Genomic DNA, 12,983 nt, shown 5'->3' with positions numbered 1-12,983 from the left:
CTGATGGCAAATAACTCTCTTGTCTACCCGGCTAGTCAAAACACCCAATCTAACCTTCAGCTCACATAATTTAGCCTTTTCATCTATGAAACATTAATAGACAAAGTTCCATTTCATTTAACTGGGGTTTTTTTCTTCAAATGGGGAGTACCAGGTCTGCTGTGTCCCATAGGAGGCCTCAGTGTGCTGCTGTTTACCAGCACCCTTTTTGGTGCTTTAGCAACTCTCTGTCACGTATATGACAGTGCTTATGTCGAAGCCAGTTTGCATTACATTTCAAAGCAATGAAGTACTGTATCCAGTGCTTCCCTCGAATCTAAGTATGTGATAATTCAGTGTTCTGCTTTTGCACAGTCATTCTGTAATTCTATCAAAAACACAATTAACTTTGGCAAGACTCGGTCTGTTTAGAACCGTAATGACTCTGGTTCACAAGTCTTTTATCCTCCAGCTCTTTAGTGATTTTACTCTTTGCAATTACTGCCAGTAATTTATTAAGAGGGAAGCTGGCCCCTCTGGGGAGAAATTCCACCAGCTCCGGAAAGCACAGATTCAACCACGAGGCCTCTGTGGAAGGAAGAAGCTCTTTGAGAGAAGAAACAGCAAAAAGCACGTGGAAGCCATTGGTTTGTAAGTGAACAGAGCATGGGGGCATTCAGAGGCCACCAGCAGCATGTGATTAGTCCCTGTATCCTACGTGTAAATGCTCAGAAACAGGTTTTGTTTGTTGTTTCCCAGAGCCCTCTCTGACCACCATGAGAACAACTGCCTGCTCCTCCACTGAGATGCGATGACTCCTTCCCTCTACTGCAGTGAAGGTACCTATGGATAATGTGATCTGACTGCTTATCTTCTTCCTTTTCTTTTTAAGCTGGCTATTACATTAACTTCTCCTCACTGTTAGTTGCAGCTGAAAAGCAAAAGCTGCAACTACTGAACAGACTCACTTAGATGAAAGCATAAAAATCTGATAAGGCTGTATCACATCTCTCGAGAAAAAAACCCTCCTCTCTTAAATCCAGCACCTCACATTATGAGAAATAGGGATTGTTCTAACATCATTTCAGGCATATTTAGATTATATTATTCTTGCAATGTTTAATACTCGTTTACGAAAGTAATTGATCGATTAAAATCAATGTCATTCATCCCATTCTACAATGGAATACAAAAGCAGGGGTAAAACTGGATAAATATCAGTATTGGATAAATGATGAATAAAAGCTGCTATACATGGCAGAGGGACAATGGTTTCTTGCATTAATTGGCCATTTTCAGAGCTTCAAACCTTGGGCTTTTAAAATTCAGATTTTTTTGTGCATAAAGATGTAATTCTGGGTGATTAGAGGAGGGTTCTAGCAAAATGTCACTGAGACTTCTTTGACTATGACTTAGTTTTTGTTGGAAAAGAACATCTTCTCTCTGATGTCCTGAAGGACACATTTGAAGGGGGTGAGTTGTGTCTTAATTCTAAGGAAGAATAGGGTGGAGAATGGAAGGATTTTGCCCATCTGGTAGTCTGTGTGCAAGCTGATTGCGCTGTAATGTCACATAGTGTAGAGGCTGTGATGGTGTAGAAAGGGAGGGAAAGTGCATTGGCATTCCTAGGGGCTAGGAGCATTACAGAAGTAGCACCAGGCATCTGGTGAGTCTGCTTCAGTAAATAGTGGTTGTGTACATACATGGGTATATATGGGTATCTGCTCTCATACACTGTATTACAGATACAGACTGTGTAGAGCATATAACATACACAATATGTAATACATATGATGTGAATACATAATATATAACTATGATGTAATCTGACATATCAGATGTATGGAATAGTTATATACTGTGTAACTTAATCGAGTCATGCTTCCTGCCCATCACAGGGAGAACTCCAGCTCTTTAGCTGGGTGCATTAAATAACACTATTCCTCACTTCCTGCTGGATTGCACTCCCTGAGTGACTATAGGGCAAGTATGCAAAATTAATCAACACGGGCTAGACTGTTTCTATTCATTATACAGACGTGCAGGCATCATAGAATCACAGAATCCCAGACTGGTTTTGGTTGGAAAGAACCTCAAGATCATCCAGTTCCAACCCCCTGCCCCGGGCAGGGACACCTTCCACCAGAGCAGGTTGCTCCAAGCCCCTGTGTCCAACCTGGCCAGGTTCATCTTCATTCTGTGTTCTTCCATTTCTCCAGTGTCAAGGAAAGGGAAGCCTCTCCTTGAACAACAGGCTGGGCACTGCTCACAGGTCCTCCTCTACTTTGATTATGGTATTCTTAAGCAGGCAACTGTTTTAAATGGCAATATTGAACTATCAGAAATAGGCAAAATACGAAGTGCTCTTTTATTGTGAGACACCAAAATAAAAGATGTGGATAACTTCTTTTTAAAGTACTGCACTAAGCTATAATTTTATTGTTAATGACAAAATCAAGGAATTATAAGAATTGCATTTTCCTGTCTTCTGACTTCCCTCCAGGACTCCTATATTATTTCTGACTGTAATTACCCATTCTGCTAAAAGAAAAGAAGTAATTCCAAAGGACTATGAAACATAACTGCATCTAGTACTAATGAATAGGTTTCTAGTCAATTTTACTATATACGGTGTGTCAGATCCCATGGGACATTTTTCTTCCCATCTTTTTAAAAATACAAATAGAAAATGCATGTTCTAAAAGTCGAGGCTCCGAAAAAAAATAACATTTCTAAAATCTTCTAAACAGTCTAAGTGGCTATTTAATATATGAATATTTATGGAGTATTCTGCTGAAGGCAGAAGTAGTTCTGTAATTATAGACTTCAGCTCCCAACACCTTGAAAATGTCAAATGTAATTAGATGGTAGAATGTGTATTGTTTTAATTACAAAATGGAATAGGAATTTTCCTGTTCCTAATTAGAATAATAACCCCCCAACCTCAGTTCGTGTATCTTGACTAATAAGTCTTTATACTCTCTCTTCCTTGGTTGACTAATGGATGAAGATCCCTGTTTAGCTTGTTGTTTAGACCTGTGAATGTAAAGTTTGACCACAGTGGTCAGACTTTGTATAGTTTAGAGTCTGAAAGTTAGTACCACAATCAGCAGAGCTGCTGAAAGGGTTTTGTTTGGGGTTTACTTGTTTAAAAGCACAAAGTTTTTCTTTGTCCTCCTGTTATTTTCTTAAACTGTAAGTTAAGAGCCTTATATTAAGCCATAGGACTTCTCTGAACTGCTGAGGTATGTAACAGCCACCAGACATCTCTCATATATTGCAGAGGACTAAAAGAATCATAGACTCACATTACCCCTTGTCCCCAAAAAGAAGAGATGGCTGTGAGAGGAGCTCACAAGCGGGATGCAACACTGCTTCAGGCTGCCCATCACTCCTCTGTGGGACGTGCAGTGATTGCGCCTCAGGCAGTTCCAGAGTGCTCCTGGTTTACTTGTGAGGATTAGGATTATCCAGGCCCTGCAGTGCCAGCACAGTTTGCTACTGGACATATGATATAGCCTATGCATGGGAGCCCCACTGGTCCTGCCCAAAACCCAGTTGGTTGTGCCTTAACCACCAAACTTGCTGGAGCACCCCCGGGAAATGCTTCTGTTGAACTTCCCTATGGTTAGTTTTCCATGACTTTGAGTGTATGAAAAGAGGAACCTGCAGAGCTGTAGCCCACTAAATACAGTATTGTCATTGCTGCTAACTCAGTACTGAGCTTGTAAAGACTCAGGACTGGGGCTTCTCAAACGTGTTTTGTCTGTACTTGTCTTGACCTGCCTGGAGCTTTGTTTTGGTTTGGTTGAACTGTATTAGTGGTTTTCCCAATGACATTAGAAAGCAGGAAATGCCTCATTTTGTTTTACTTTCACATATCTGTGTATGGTAGAACTCTGCAGGGATTTTGTATCTATATCTAGTAGTAACACATAGTTATTCTGTATAAAATGAGCTATTTATGACTCTAGTGTATAGCAACCCAAATCTTTGTCAGGAGCAGTATGATGTTGATGGTGATTCTTCCTCACCCTAGGAACCACTTGGGTTCACTTTTATATTTGCTAATGTGCTTTCACACCTTGCTCTTTATATTTCGGTCTTTCTCTTCACCTTACATCCCAATTTACTCTATGTGGCATGGTTTATACCTGTTGGATGGTGTTCTTTGTGCTCTTTGTTACCCCTAAGCCCAGTTTTGTCAGCTGCAGTTCTGCCTTTCTTTATCTGTCCATTAGGTGAGTTGTTTATAGCCTTAAGGTCTCCAGTACCAGCATATGCCCCATCTCTTCTCCTACACCTGCAAGTCCTCCACATTGCACCCTCTAATGCAGGTCTGGCATGACAGCAGAGGTCTTGCAACTGGGGCAGTGGCAAGCCAAGCCTTAGCAGGAAGATCTTACTGGAGTGGATGAACAAATAGCTCAAGTTTGTCCTTTGGATAGCTCAGCAGCTGGGGCACTGACTTTTGTCTCCTGCCTTCCATCAAGCATGCAACCTGTTCTGAAGGATACACTGAGCTGCTTGCTCTTGGGTTGAAGTGTAAGACCTTTAACGTTTCTATTCCACAGGGTCTCTGCAGAGCCCCGAATTTCTAATTCAAGGTGCTCCCTCCCCTTGGAGAATTTCCAAATCATCAAAGCTTCACTAAACCCACTTTCTCTCTGCAGGCGTTACAGCCAGCGCGGTGGCAACCAGATACTGATGGGTTCTTGAATGGCACCATGGAGACAGTGAGGCTCAAACCAAAAGAAAGGTAACAAGAACGCACGCACACTCTGTGGTTTCTGTCTTCCCTTGAAAGGATTTGCAGTTGGATGCATCCATAATTCAGAACTCTCTGGGAATCAGTAGCTGCTGCAAATTCCCTTTCTCTAAAGCTGTACACTGGTAGTTATCTATTCAACTCTTCTATCTGCCAGTGCTTAACTAAGCAAAGAGCCCTTATTTACCTTCAGGAGAATAACATCTCAAAACCCATGGGCTTTGTGAGAGGACAGCACCTACTCAAACTCTGAACCTGTTTTGTAGGTAGCAGTTCTGTGACCTCCCTTTGCTTTGTTAAAATGCACTACAAGCCTTATCTCTTACCATGGACTCAGAGGCACATCCTGTGGTTATTGGGCTGTGCTCGTGACTACTGTCAGACTCCAGTAAACTCCTTAAACATGAGTTACAACAGTGATTAGCCTGGGCTGTATTTCAGTCAGGCTGAGTGTCTGTGTGGGGGGAGAATGAAATGCCTCTCTTGTAATTATACTTGAAGTCCCTGCTCAGTGTGCTGGCTGCAATGACTTCTTTTCCTTGAGACTGGATGCAAATATAAAGGCCATGGAATTGATTTGTGGATTAATTCTGCCTGTAGGAAAGACAGGTAGAAAAAAGAGAAGCCATACATATGTAGCTTTCAAAGGAAGTCAAGACATGATTAGCTAGATGAAGAATAAGGGTAGTATGACTAGCCCACATGTCAAAAATGGTTAAGGAATGCCTGATACACTATTGGGGTCTTTCGTATGCTGTTAATAACTATTAGCCAGGGAATTCTCAGATCCTTAGGTCGTTCTGCAGCCTTTCCATAGCACCAAGGATGCTATGGAGCTGCCTCCTGGTGTTTCTCTTGTTTACTGGAAATCTTTGTAAGCAATAAAGTAAACAAATAGGATTGCCTCAAAGAGATGCCTAATGAATGCCAGCACTTGCTCCGCGTGGGAAAAACACCAGCCAAGTGCTTGGGAGAAGGATGGTCTATTTAGTGACAAGGCTGTGTTCACACTGTGCCATTGTGGAAGATGCTATTAAAATGTATCCGAAATGCCAGTCTTTGTGCCAAAGAATTCATGGGCTAAATGACAAGGCACAACAGATGGATGAGCCAAAAAAGAGAGCTGTGGTGGGTTGGAGGAGACAAGGTATTCTTATTCTTAGCCAGCTACCAACAGCGACTGCAGCTTTCACCCACCCTGCCTCTCGTCCCGTTGTACTGGGCTGTGAGAGGCACTAATTCTGCCATTTTCTCTTGTTGTTTAGAATCCATGGCTCCTGCTGAGCTCCACCAGTGCTGTACCTTCACCCTCAGTGAAGGGCTGGGGTTAGCACCAAGCGTGGGGCTGTCATGGGGACCCTTGAGGGATGGTGCTAAGCACAGGATGGCTGTAGACCCACTTGACCTGAATGTCAGGTTTGTAGATTTTCTTATGTTCAAGGCTTAATTCTTCAATGCACAAGGCTTAGAAGAGAAGGAATTCAAGCTTTTCAGAAGTCTAAAAGACTTCTATAGAAAGGCTTTTTGCTTTGCTCTCTGCACTTGAGTTTCTGCTGTGTCTTGTCCCTTTTCTGCATGCAGGTTTCACCTGGCCCAAAGCTGTAAGGAACTGATCTTTTCCCTAAAGGATTTCTACCTACCATTGTCTAAGCTTTGTGGAAACTAGTTGTAGAGCCATGATATGATGGTCTTTCTTCTCCTAGATTTAACGCTATGGGATTTAATTTCAACTCAGATTCGTTTCAAACCTCAGCTATCATTGAAATCTATTATCATTGCCATTTGGGAAAATTAAGTTGTCCTTATTTCCAGCATTGATTTTGGAGTTTAATTTGATTGTTTGGTGACTGCCAATTAGAGTCGAGCTTTAAAAATACATCAGATATCTTCATGCAGCTCCTCAAACCTCTTGATCTTTTGCCACATGCTAATAAAAAACCTTTCACAGAGTCACAGACTGGTTTGGGTTGGAAGGGACCTTAAAGCTCATCCAGTTCCAACCCCGTGCCACGGGCAGGGACACCTCACACTGGAGCAGGTTGCTCCAAGCCCCTGTGTCCAACCTGGCCTTGAACACTGCCAGGGATGGGGCAGCCACAGCTTCTCTGGCCACCCTGTGCCAGCGCCTCAGCACCCTCACAGGGAAGAGCTTCTGCCTTATGTGTAAGACCAAAAATAGAGCTGAAGATACATCATTGATAAGATTCCTGTTTATGTCAGAAACCTCAGTTCATGGTAATCCTGAAAGTGCTGCTTTCACAGAGAGAAACTAACAAAATAGAAGTGTTTAATTCTCAGGTAGGAACAACCTAAAACTACCTTAAAAGATTTCTGTTGGATTAAGTGGATGTGCTTAAAGAGGAAGCAAATCCTTAGGCAAAAGTTTTGCAACACAAAAAATAACCGTGAATGCATTTCTTTTCAGTGTGACTTTAAACATAATTGATAATTCCTTATATATGATTATAGTCATATGATTACATTATGATAGGATTTAATATTAATCAATATGTAATTAATATTGATCGATTAAATCAATGATTAGTTATAATCAACAAATAACTCCAAACAATGAGATTTAGGATATTGCATTTGATGATGATGATGAAACTTCTTTTATGCTCCTGGTGCAAGGTTATGGTAAATCACAAGTTTTAAAGGCAAAACTTCAACAAAAGGCATTTGGTTTTAGGTCAGAGCATTCCCAAAGTTCAGCTCGAAGCTTCCTCAAAGCCCCCATCTCTATGGGACAAGCTGCCCATCCCTACACAACACTGCAATCCTTGTACTCCGTGTGTACAGAAGGGTGCCAGCCCTTCTCCATGGTTACTCCTGCACCGAGCATCCTTCCTACCAGCTGGGCTTTTAAGTGATCCCATCCCTTGCACCATTCTCCTGACCTAGATCATCAGCAAGACACTGCTTGTACCAACTCAGCTCCTGTACCTCGAGGTTCATAAGAACCTGTTCTTTATCCATTTTGGCTGATGGCAGAGAGCTACTACATGCTGCTACTCACTGCTGCATGCAGCTAGGTGCTGCTACATGCCACAACATGAATGCCTGCAGGACTGTGTCTTGGGGTAGCCACACACCACTACATGCCACATGCCACTAAACACCACACGCAACTACACGCCACACGTTGCTATGTGCCATATGCTGCTACATGCTACATGCCACATGCTGCTCTACACTACTACATGCTGCTACATGCCACTATACACTGCTACGTGCTGCTACACACTACATGCCACACGCCACTAAATGCCACAAGCAACTTTTACTGCTGGGGTACTAGGTCAGGAGGATGGTGCGAGACTGAAAAGGGAGCAGGACCTTCTTTCCTTCAAACTCCACGCTTACCAAGCAAGTAGCCAAAACCAGAGGGAGATCTAACTTGTGGCATTTGCACTTTAAATCCCAGGACAGCCTTGGCACAGGCCTGACACCTCCCTTTTAGCAGAAGATGGCCCTTTTCTGGCCATCTTCTGCTAAGAGCTGACACTATGCAGGTGCTACAGCTCTTCCGTAAGCACAGAAGTGATGTGGAGCATGTAACATCAATGATTCCACCAGTGAATTACAAAGCTGCTTTGAATGTGTAGGAGCATCCTCAGACAGCCCCTTAATATTTTGGGGATGCAGGTGTCTAATGCGCTGTTCTAACCAAGGGTGACATCAGTGCTTTGTGAGTCAGTGCATGACAAGGGCAGCCGGATGAGCAGGCTGCTACGTGTGGTTCTCATCCTGCCCCTCACACACGGTTGTATTTGGAAGGTATTGGGCCACTTCCACAGTACAGGTAAAGTGTCATCTTCTGGGATTTTCTACGGGGGGTTTTTTACCCCCTGAGGCTAATTTAAGCATAACAGAAGATCTATCTAGAGAGAAATGTGGCTACACTGGGTCTCCAAGACACAGCGGTTTCATCCTTACACTACACCCAGGCACCCTGTTCTTAGGAGGAAACATTTAGCCTTATAGCCTACCCTCTCTGTACTTGTTTTCCTAATCACTGCACTCCCCTGGCTTTTACCCCCGTGTCTCTCACTCCTCTGCATCACTTGCAGGTGGCAAAGTGGATAGTTTAAACGTGGTGGCTCATGCATGGCTGAATAGCTGGAAAGAAATCCAGGTATCACCAAGTAGCACTGAGCCACCAAGTGATGTGTACAAACACTGCACGTTTCAAACCTAGCTCTGTCAGTGTATGTTAGTCACAAAACCTAAAGCATCTGGTGCTGAGACACAGTGAATGTTCTCTACGTGCCCTTATTTCAATGGAAGCTGATGACATCCTGTGTTTTGCAGCCTACGGTTATAACGGATCTTGGTGCTTTCTGCTGGTGAGAATTCCAGCTCCCTTGGGGAGCAGGGAAAAGAAGTGGTCTTCCAGCACTGAAAGAATCATTTCCAAACAACCCTAGCACAGTTCACTCCTGGCTCTGCTCTGGATAATGAAGGAAAAGCAGCAACCTGTATGCATCCATCATACACAAGAGTCTAGAAGGCAAAGTAAGGAAAACATTTAACTATACAGAGGACATTGTCTCATTGTCCAAAATGCCTCTGATTTTAGTGTCTCTGATTTTAGTCCCTGGAAGTTAAGCAACCAACAGACATAGGCTGTGCCACAGGAACACAGCTTGAGAGTAAGTGCATGAAGTTACCCAGGTTAACAACACCTTGGCCTTTTGCATTCCCACATGAGTGGATGAAGCACTGAAGTCAAAGGCAAAATTCATAGAGGCTTCTGTGAAACCAGGATTTAAACCAGGAGGTTTTGAAGCGGGTGAAGACAGTCTTTATCCTTCACCTAGAAGAAATGTATCTGTCTGTCTTGCCTCTGAACTCTGACCATTCTGCCAGGAATAGGAACTACATAACCCTGGAAGTTTTCCAGATCCATATTAAACCGCTGCAGTATTTCTTCTGCAAGTGACTATAATTATGATACAACCTGAATATGCTGAAGAGAAAGGCAGTTAATACAAAGCAAAATGTATTCCAGGAACAGTAATTTTCAGTATCTCCCAGAGGTATGTAGACTTCTTACCATCAAAATTAATTCCTGCTTGACCTATGAATTTTCATTGGCAAGTTTTGTCTTTCTCAGGTGTGCAAATGGAGCTCAGGTAACACATTTGGGCTACAGAACCCTCAAATGCCACTAGTATAATCAGGAATAAAACAGGCCAAACTGCCTAGCAGTGCTGATTACCATGTGCTTCAGGTAAACATGATGCCCGAGGCAATGTAAAGCTCTCCATCTCACAGGGTTGTGTGCTCATCAGAGGTTCTGCTAAGCAGAACTCTCACCAGGATCTTAAAATTACCTCTAAAACATTCTTCTGAGACATAGAATACATCATCATGTTATTTTATGAATCATGAAACTGGAAAATACGCAACTGAAACTGTTAAGATTTGCTTTATAATGGTCATTTGCTTCCTCTGATGCTTTTAGAGAATGACCCATCCACATTTTTCAGAAGCTCCATCTCTTCATTCTAATTCCTTTTCATTTCTGTGTCTTCCAAAGCTTTAGCCTGATTCTCCTTTTGCTATTCCTCAGTAAAGGAAGAATAGCTGTAGTGATGACACTGATCTGCAGAAGGGCATCTTGCTTTTATGTTTTAACTGGCATTGCTCAAATCTGCTACTTGGAATCGTTCTGAAAATCCCACTGAATCCAAAATCAGTCCCAGAGTGTTCCTTGTGCAGTGCCCCATCAGCTGGCCTGAATGCATTGTAGGTAACCAGACTTCATCCGGTCCTGAAAGCTGCTGCCACCAAACACATTTGTTGACAGTTTCACTCATAACAGGAATCCTTAAGGATCTTTATAGCAGAAAATCCTCAGTGTCAGAACTGTATTTGCTGCTATTTCTAAAGATGAGGTCCTTCTGGAGCAGAGAATCTGCCTTCACTTGCTCTGCATACTTGAATGATAGTAGTTATTACTGGTACTTTTTCACTGTATACTTCATTTGTGTGATACCAACACAGCCCTTTGCTACCACGTTGGAATTTGGATTTCCTACTTGACCCAATACTCTTTTCCCATATCTTCCCTCTCTAGAGAGAAAACCCAGCACTTTTTGGTGATGTAATTTCTAAACTGCTCTTCCTTTGGCCTAGACCTCCCAGGTCTTGACGCCAAGTGGATGGCAGCAAACCCTGATTTTCTTGTTTGAAGGTAAACAATGTGCTATGGATATGGTATTTTTGCTGCAATTTAGGATGGGGAGGGAATGGGACAGGGCAAATTAAAGTACGTGAGTGGCAGACATAAAAACCCCAGGATGAAATCCATTCAGCCACCATTCATGAAAGTAATAGCTTCAGCATTCAGAGAGCCTTAGTTAAAGTGGGTAAGTTTTGTGTCTGAGTAGTTGGCTGTTGTTGGATCGCATTAAGAACTTACCTCCTGCTTACAAACAAAACCCCTATCACATAATGATGCCAGTCAACCACACTGGGCAACTCCTCTGTCCTTTATACTTGCGAACTTCTCATTGCAACTAAACTATATTGGATTAAACCCCTCTTTATGAGGTGCAGCTCAACCTTTGGTTCTCCCTAAGCCAGGCACAATGGAAGAATCTAAGCCCTCAGGTCCTTTCTCTGATGCTGTTGAAGCACTGTGCCTGTGCTACAAAGCTCCAGAAAGGCATTCTCAGTAGGGCACATGGGGGTGAATTCAGGGTGGGTGGACACAGGTAACACAAGCTAAGGGTTTCTTTCTAAATACCATATGGTTTGTTGTCAGTCTTTCCCTTGAGTGATTTCAGTACTCAGCTAAAATATGGGCAATGGTTTCAAATCCTCCTGCTGCGTAATGGGAGAGCTGAGAACTCACCAAAGAGATTCCTAATCGGGTGCATTGCAGTCAGTCTTTTCCCTTGATGTCACTTTTCCTCGTACTGAAAACCTACAGGTTCATCAGTTCAAAGAGGGCCATAGTTCTGTAGTTCAATAGTTAGAACTCACTCATCAGGGCTCACACAGGCTCTAGGCTCTGCTCCTGTGGCCGAATAACATACAAGTCTTACAAGTTCCTTAGGAGACCATTCTGTTAAGTGAATGCTCTCAGAGCAGCTGTGTGGAGAAGAGATCTCCACCTCTATAGATCTAGTTATAAATGACTTGCTGAAGGCCTTGAACGTCCACACCAGAGAGGAGAACATGCCCGTTTCATATGGGAACTGTACACAGAGCTCAGTTGAAGTCCTCCATTGCTTGTAGAATCCTTTGCCTTATTCCTTGTAACAGCTCCAGGGAGCTTCTAGGGGAGCTACGAGCGTGCAGTTAATATTGCATTAGGCAACTCTTTTGAGCTCTGTACTTCATCCCATCTTGCTACAGGCCAAGGCACAGCCCACCAAAAGGCACACTTCCGTTGTGTCTTGCAGGATCTCTATATGGTCCCCTGAATTAGAGTTATGGCCAGGCTGAAGCCCAGCAATCTCCCTTCCTGGTTGGATTCCCAAAGCAACAAAGAGAGCACAGAGAGTGAGGAAGCCCCTGCCTTCTTCTAGGGGCTTCTCCAAGCTTAACCTCTCTTTCCTATACAAAGCTAATGTAAGCGTATGGCAGAGCAAGCGTCTCCATCAAAGGGCTTTTCCTGAGCAGGCCCAATTCCACTGCTGGGATGTGTCTGATGCTTCCACCTCACCAGCCTCTGCCAAGCTTCCAGGCTGGCGGGGCTTAATTTGGGTTAGCTCCTGACCACCTCCAGGTATCTGGGGAGCACAGGGGGCAGGGACGTTCCACTGTCACCTAAAATCCCTTCTCAACCCAACCCCTTCTAGCTCCTAGAGGCTCTCCAAAGCCCTGCAAGTGCACGGGAAAGAAAATACTTCTTGTTTTCTATTTCACCCAATGTTTAGGTGTTAGTATTTCATACATTAAGCATTATATATATGTTTATGCTTTTATTTAGTTATAGTTGACTTTCATCATATTTTGCCATTAAGTTCTTCACAGTATTTCCACAATCCCTCTCCGAGGTTAAGTTAGATGGTGCCTCAAAGAACCCTGGTCACCTCCCTGACACCCTTTGCTCAACCCATAAACCATCGTTACCTCCCTCTTATAGACACATCCCCATCACACCAATTCCCTTAAGCTTCATCCGCGTGTGCTCCTCATCTTCCAGAAGCACCCAAGTGACTGTGCTTTCCAGGGGGTAGGTGCCTCCAAGTGACACACCAAGCAGCTAGTCCCTCTG

The 12,983-nt window shown here is 43.3% G+C and overlaps 1 protein-coding gene across 2 annotated transcripts in view; it reads right to left on the bottom strand.

Annotated features, from left to right (window-relative positions):
* The window catches only part of LOC104401816 (lipid phosphate phosphatase-related protein type 4), a 30,607-nt gene that overhangs the window by 17,044 nt on the left and 580 nt on the right, over nt 1-12,983 (bottom strand). The window lies entirely within an intron of this gene.

The sequence above is a fragment of the Nestor notabilis genome, unplaced genomic scaffold, assembly GCF_000696875.1.
Source record: "Nestor notabilis isolate BGI_N333 unplaced genomic scaffold, ASM69687v1 scaffold9462, whole genome shotgun sequence".
Taxonomy (NCBI): domain Eukaryota; kingdom Metazoa; phylum Chordata; class Aves; order Psittaciformes; family Psittacidae; genus Nestor; species Nestor notabilis.
This window is presented reverse-complemented; position numbering and strand designations above follow the sequence as displayed.